The following is a 7,457-nucleotide window of genomic DNA, read 5'->3' as shown; positions in this document are numbered from 1 at the left end:
GCATATAATAGTTCTACAACAAGTTTATTCATCAATTCAAGCATCAATTTCATAATTTAAACAAGAAATCTAACAAACCCATTTGTTCATCAATGGTGTTCACACTTGAAGTTCAAAAATATATAACAATCCATCAATGTAACCATCAATAATGAAAGAAGACATCAAAGGATAGTTCTATGAAGAATTATAGACCAATTTAATCATTCAAAACATTCAAAATCATACAAGGCAAAGTAGAACAAATTTTTCTTTCAAGCTCTTCCAAACTCATGAATATTCAAGGATAAAGAGTTAAAAAGATGAGAAATTACCTTGATGTTGATGTATTTGATCTTCTTTGAAGGTAAAAAGTAAAAGATGTGTTCAAACCTTTGAGTTTGGTTCTTCCTTGCGTGGAGAAGAAAAGAGAAAAGTGGTGTTTTGGGGCAAAATGGCGTGGAGTGGCCGAACAAGGGTTTTAAACCCGTAGTGGGCTTCCACGCCGGTTACACGCGTGTGACCGTGCGTGGGAGCTCTCTGTCTCGCTCCCACGCTTGGCTACACGCGTGTGAGCGTGCGTGGGAGGCTACTGCCTCGTTCCCACGCACGGCTACACACGTGTGAGCCTCGTGTAGGTCCACTGCGTTATTTTCTCCTGATTTTTGGCCTTGCCTTCCATACCTATGTCCAAACTTAGCCTTTCCAAAGCAATTTTCAGTCCCGACTCCTACAAATTAGTTCTCAAAACATGGTTTTAAAATGGTTGTAGCAATTTATTAGATCAAAAACATTAAAAAAGAAAACATAGAAATAATGTAAAAACATATTATTAAAACCTTGGGTTGCCTCCCAAGAAGCGCCACGGTTTACGTCATTGGCTAGACGCATTATACCTTGGTTTGGATTCAGCCATATTCCTTGGTAGTGGGTAAGANTGTCCATCGAATCTCAGGGTAATTTCACCTGAACTAACATCTATTCGTGCACGACAGGTAGCCAGAAATGGTCTTCCAAGAATTAAGGATTCATGGGGATCATCATCACCCATCTTACAAACAATAAAATCGACAGGCACAAGAAATTTTCCTATTCTTACTAGAACATCTTCCGCTAAGCCTTCAGGATACCGTGTGGTTCCGTCAGCTAAACGTAGAGTCAGCCTCGTCGGTTTCAAGCATGGTAAGTTCAATTTCTCAAAGAGATTTGAAGACATGACATTAATAGAAGCACCAAGATCAGCAACAGCGTTTCTAGGTTCCATATTCTGTATAGAACAAGGAATCAATAAAGCTCCAGGGTCACCTTTCTTTCTGGGGTTTCCCTCAGTCAAGCAAGCCGAAGACTCTTGGCTTAAACAAGTAAAATTATCACAAATGTCATTCTCAAACAACTCACGGCATTCTTTGTTATTGAAAAATTTTCGAATAAAAGCATTAATTGTACCTTCTTAAGCTGTTTCTTTCTCTTTTGAACTTTTGATGTTGTCTCGTGATAGCTCTTTTTCCTTCGGGAATTCTTCCAAAGTGGTTTTCTCCTTGTGTTCCTTCATTGATATGGTGCATGAACCGCTCGCATTCTTCAATTCGAGATTAGGACTACAAGAGGTAGTCTTGTTCCTTTGGTCATCTACCTTACATTGACATGTTCCACAGATAGCATCCATTGGATCACATTTCACATGAGTTTCTTCTTTGGCATCAATGGCGTTGACTCTCTCTTTCGGATTGTTTTCAATATTACTCGGGAGTTGTCCGTAGTGGCAATCTGACATCATCTTAAACATTTGAGAAATTTGATTCTCAATTGTCTTAAGCGTAGCCTTAGACACTATTCGAAGACTAGAAATTTCTTGTCTAATCTCTTGAGTAATCTCTTGCTTCAGATTTGCCCGATCATTTTTCAGTTCCATGATCGTCCTTGTAAGTCTTTCATCTACTTCACGGATGTCATCCCTCCTTTGTTGAGTAAAATCAAGTTGAGACTCGTATTGTGGCCTGAACTGGGTCATTTGATTTCCATTTCCTTGGTTTTGATTGTACATCAGTCTGTTCTTGTCATTTTGTCCATATGCAGGCTTGTTTCCATAGTTGTATTGTCTTTGCGCTTGATATCCATCATTGTTGCTATTGTTCCAACCCTCTCCCTGTTTCCAATTATTGTTTGATCTTTGGTTTTGTCCATAAGCATTGAAATTGGAGTTCCTTTGATAATCTACCGCCTCAACTTGTTCAGATGCAGACGTAGAAGTGCAAATATTGGTGTCGTGAGGTCCTCCACATATATTACAATAAAGTGCCAATGCCATGCAAGGTGATACGAATCTTCGTAAGGAGGATCCGTAACAAGGAATTATTGCCCAAGATGTTCTCAAATTCAATAGATAAGGAGTTACCTTTGGTGCACACAAGATCACCCTTGAGCCCCGATTCCACGAAGGACCAAGAAACAACCCTTAGCACGCCTCAAGTTCCTCAAGAACGCAATCTTCAAACAACTAGAGTGGGTTCTCTAGTAGTTCCCTTGATTCTATGAATTGATAGAACCACAATTCCTAAAATCTAAGGTTGGTAGAATGCGGGTTTGATTCGATAGGGCCACGAATCAAGAACACTATTCGATAGGACCACGAATAGAAGAAAGAATTCTTACACAAATGTAAAGAAGACTTAGGAAGTTTTGATTAATTCTGAAAAAAAATGCTTGATTCATCAAAGGAAATACACACCCTATTTATACACATGCTAGGGGACTCCAAATGTCATCAATAGTAAAAGTACATCAAGGAGATCAAAAGACATCAATAGTAAAAATACATCACTATCAAGGAGATTAAATGTCATAACTTGTCTAGGAAAGACCAATAGTCTTCCTAATATGCCAAAGCATGTCCATGTGCCTCAAAATTTGATTTTGGTGAATTATTTCAACCTCTTTTGTACCCTCCCAAGCAAAGCCACGAATTTGGACATCTTAGATGGTATTTATGGGCTCTTCAAAATCAGCTCTTATGCATGAAAAATGTTCTAAGTATCCACCATCATCACTTGGACTCTTTATTTGGCATGCTTGGACTTCGAATGGATCATGTATGGGCTAGTTTGCATCATCCCTCCCTTTCTTGAAAATGATTCGTCCTTGAATCACACTTTCCCCTGTCAAATGGAATTTTTATTGGACTTGCTTGTTTCCTCCATGTGGATGGGTTCCTATCACAAGGCTTGAGCTTTCCTTCTATTTTTTCTACCATAGCTTGTAGCTTTTTGATTTCGTGACTCATTGCTTCGATTTTGGCCTCGCTCGTTCCTCAGCTTCTTGCAAAGCTAGGGAGACAAAGGCACCGCTGGAGGATGAGTCAAGCGACATTTTCCCTTCATCTGTCAACCCTCCATAGAACGAGCTAATCATGTCCCATGGGTGCATCAGATTTTGTGGGCATTGCCTTTTAAGAACTTTGAATCTTCGCCAAGCCTCTCCCAAACTTTCAAGTCTTCCTTGTTTGAATTCTTGTATCAGCCTTCTAATCCTCATAGTTTTTGTAATGGGAAAGAACTCGTTCATGAATTCACGATGCAACTGTTGCCACGTTCTGAAATGATTGTCGTCTTGGCTTTCCAACCATCGTGCTGCCTCTCCTATAACTGAAAATGGGAATAATTTGAGTCGAACTATTTCCTCCCTAACGCCTTCTTGTTTGTACATCCCACATGCTTGTATAAACCTTGTGATGTGTGCGTTGGGATCTTCAGATGGTAATCCCGAGTATTGACTATTTTGAACCAGTGTGAGAATAGTTGGATGCACGTGAAAGTTGACATTCTCCATTGGAGGTACATAGATCGAGTTGTGCATGTTAAAATCCGGAGTCATGTAATCTGCAATTGATCTTTGTGGTTCTTGAGGATTTCCATAATATTCCTCTTCACGATTGTTCTCTTGGTTATTTGCTCTGTTAGCTTGTGGTTCTTCAATGATTGGTTCTTCATGGTTAATCGGTACTTGTGGATTAATTGGAACTGGGGGTGGATTTGGTACTGTTGTGCCTCTTCCTTGTGGATTTCTTGTTGCGCTTGATGAAGCCATTAGTGATCCTTGGTTATTTTTCCTTCTAGTTGCTCTATTAATTTCAGGAATGTAGGGTAGTAAGCTTTGGTTTCCTTTTGCTCGCGTGTGCATTCACCTAGTAAAATTATCAATGAAACGAAAATTTCCACAATTGACTAGAAGTAGTCAATTGGGTTAGTAGCAAAAACAAGTAAAAACAAAACATAATTAAATGGAATGGATTAACATTTCTCAAATCTAACATTCATGCAATCAAAGTAAACAAAAACATATGACAACCTATTGCCCTCCCCGGCAACGGCGCCATTTTGAAGAAGCGGTATTGTGTGGGGGTTGATTCGTCAAAAGGTATTTATGTTAAAACGGAAAGTCTGTGACTCCCCGAGTGTCGGTCTCGAAGGAGGGACGTGGAGGTGTGTCAAACGTTCAAGAGTTTACTTGATTGGATCATGCATAGGATTTGAGTGTGGTGAAGGGTGATTTGTGAGTGAGAGTAGTTCATTGGTTGGTTTGAGTGCAAGAGAGTAGTAAAGTAAAAGTGATTTTGGAATGTGTAAAAGGGGTAGGGATTGGATAGTGTTCATGAATATTGCGTAGTGAGTGTCTAAGGTCATGGATTAGGATTGCTAGGATATTGTCTATTCAAGAGTGTGTTGTCTTAGTCCTTTTCCACCCTTTGTGTACTAAGGCTTCTTTGACTTAGGAGTGCCTTCAAGCATCCAAAGTTCTAAGAGGAATTTTATCAAACACTTAAGCTACACACTATCCTACTATTCTTAAGAAGTCCATAGGAACTTTGATTGTGTCAAGCTTCAAATCCTAACTCTAATCAAAGACATGAAAGAGTCAATAGCTCAATCTCTCATCTAGATTAGCCAAATCCAAACAAGACCTCATCAAAACAACAATCAAAAGACAAGAATAGATAATCTATCAACACAAACTCATAGATCCAAGATATAGAAATAAGATCATCACAAAAGCAATATTCAATCACACAATCCAAATCCCTAGACTAAATTAGCTACTCATAATATGAAATGCAAGCAAAAGCTAATTTAATCCAAGAACAAGATAGCTAAAATTATAGAAATGAAATAGAGATCACCTAGAGAGAAGAAGATCTTCAATCCAAGCTTGTTGTCTTCTACAGTGGAGATTGCTCTAATCTAAAAACTAAGAAAAATGGAGAGAGTTCTCCAAAGTCTAATCTAAAAACTAAGAAAAATGGAGAGAGTTCTCCAAAGGAAAATCTAAAAACTAAGAAAAATGGAGAGAGTTCTCCAAAGGAAAAACTAAGAAATAAGAAAAATGGAGAGAGTTCTCCAAAGGAAAAACTAAGAAAAGGAAAAAATGGAGAGAGTTCTCCAAAGGAAAAACTAAGAAAAGGAAAACTAATTTTCTGGGCTCTCCCTTGAAAACTAAGAAAAGGAAAACTAATTTTCTGGGCTCTCCCTTGAAAAATTCATCAAAGGGGTTTAAATAGTCTCCGAAATGGCAACCCTAGCTGAAATTCATGCATCACAGTCTCCACGCCTCTCACACGCGTATGAGCGTGCGTGGGAAGGTTCTGGAAAGTTTTCACGCCTGCTCACACGCGTGTGGCCTTCCAGATTGGTCCTCCGGGGCTCCGCTCTTGCCTGGTTTGCTCTTTATGCTCATCTTTTGGTCCTATTTGCTCCCAGGGCTCCTGTTTTACTTCTTTTAAGCTAAAAGTAGCTTCCGTGCATCAGTTAGTGATTTTCAAGCATTTACGCACATAATTTACCAAGTAAGGATGCTATAGACGCGATAAAACACCCTAAAATGTGCCTGAAATAAGTGTATCTCACAATCTTATCAAGGGGTGTAAACGAGTTGAGCCGAGCTCGAGCTCGTTAAGGAAGACTCGGCTCGAGCTCGAGCTCGAGTTCGATCGAGCTCAAGAATTGATGCTCGAGCTCGTCAATTTTTGAGCTGCTCGAGTTCGACTCGAATAGCTCGATTGTTCGAGCTCGAGCTCGAGTTCGAGCTTGAATTTGAGCTCGAGATCAGGGCCAAACTCGAGTTCGAGTTTGATTTTGAGCTCAAATTTAACCTATTTGATTTTAAATTCATTTTTGAATTAAAAATAAACTATAATTTTATATGTATATTATATATATATATATATATATATATATATATATATATATATATAATATTATATATATATATATATATATATATATATATATGGCTCGCGAGCCGCTAGGCGAGCCACGAGCCTAAGACATTAGAGCTCGAACTCGGCTCGATTATTAAACGAGCCACTCGAGCTCGGCTCGAGCTCGAATTTGACCGAGCTTTGACCGAACGGCTCGCGAGCAGCTCGCAAACCGCTCGGCTCATTTCCACCCCTACTCCTGAGTATATCGTTCTCTTGAAGATGACAAATTTGGAAATATTAACAAGCATTTGGACTAAGGGATAGACATCACACATATCACATATATGATCACTAGGTGCAAGGTTTGAATTAAGAGTGTTGTAGTAACAAAGGAGTAAAGCATGTATTCAAAAACAAGAGTAAAGAAGCTTACAAATAGAATTGTTGTCTAATACTTAGGTTGTGAACATTACAATTGTGACATTCAAGCAAGGCTTTACTATTACCGTTCACCCATCGGTTTACTAGGCATTCTCTTGGCATGGAGCACTTTTAGGTGACTATTTACCTAAGAGGCATTTCAACAAACACATTGTCTTCACCTTATTTCTTCCTTCGGCCTTTTGGAACTTAAAGCAAGAAACTACAAGTTGTTAGGAGCTACAATAAATCTAGCAAAACCTTGCTTAGACGATTCATTGCCTTAGAACAACCTATGGAGTTGGCCAAACTCACAAGATGCAAACAAATCAGCATAAGTAACATGAACTTCCATCAATCAATTGTAATACACGAACCTATTGAGAAATAAAATTCACACTAGCATCATGCACTAGATTCATAATTCAATTCCTAATTAAAACCTAGCCACTCATGCTAGCTATGAAATTCCACATTCTATCTAGATTCATCAAATCAAAAACAATTAAAGCAAGATTAAAAGCAAGAAAGTAAAATGCCTAACTTGATTGAAAGTATATTCAAGCTACAAAGTGAATTCTAGGAAGATGAAGGTTGTCAATCTCACTTCTCTAAGAAGATCTTCAAAGTACAAGATGAAAGCTAGAGAGAGAAAGTACTAGCTCTAGGAACAAGGTGAAAGTAAATGCAAGGTGAATCTAGAATGAATCCCCCCCTAAAAATATTTAAATCTAGCTTATATAAAGCTTTCCCTCCAAACACTTCTTCAAAATGCTTCGCTGAGCCCCGTCCACGACTCGATCCACGAGCGTGGTCCTGGCCGTGGAAACACATTGTTCTTGATCCACGTTGGCTCCACGATCGT

This window comes from Ipomoea triloba, chromosome 13 (assembly GCF_003576645.1).
Source record: "Ipomoea triloba cultivar NCNSP0323 chromosome 13, ASM357664v1".
Lineage (NCBI taxonomy): Eukaryota > Viridiplantae > Streptophyta > Magnoliopsida > Solanales > Convolvulaceae > Ipomoea > Ipomoea triloba.
Note: the sequence above shows the minus strand (reverse complement) of the source record.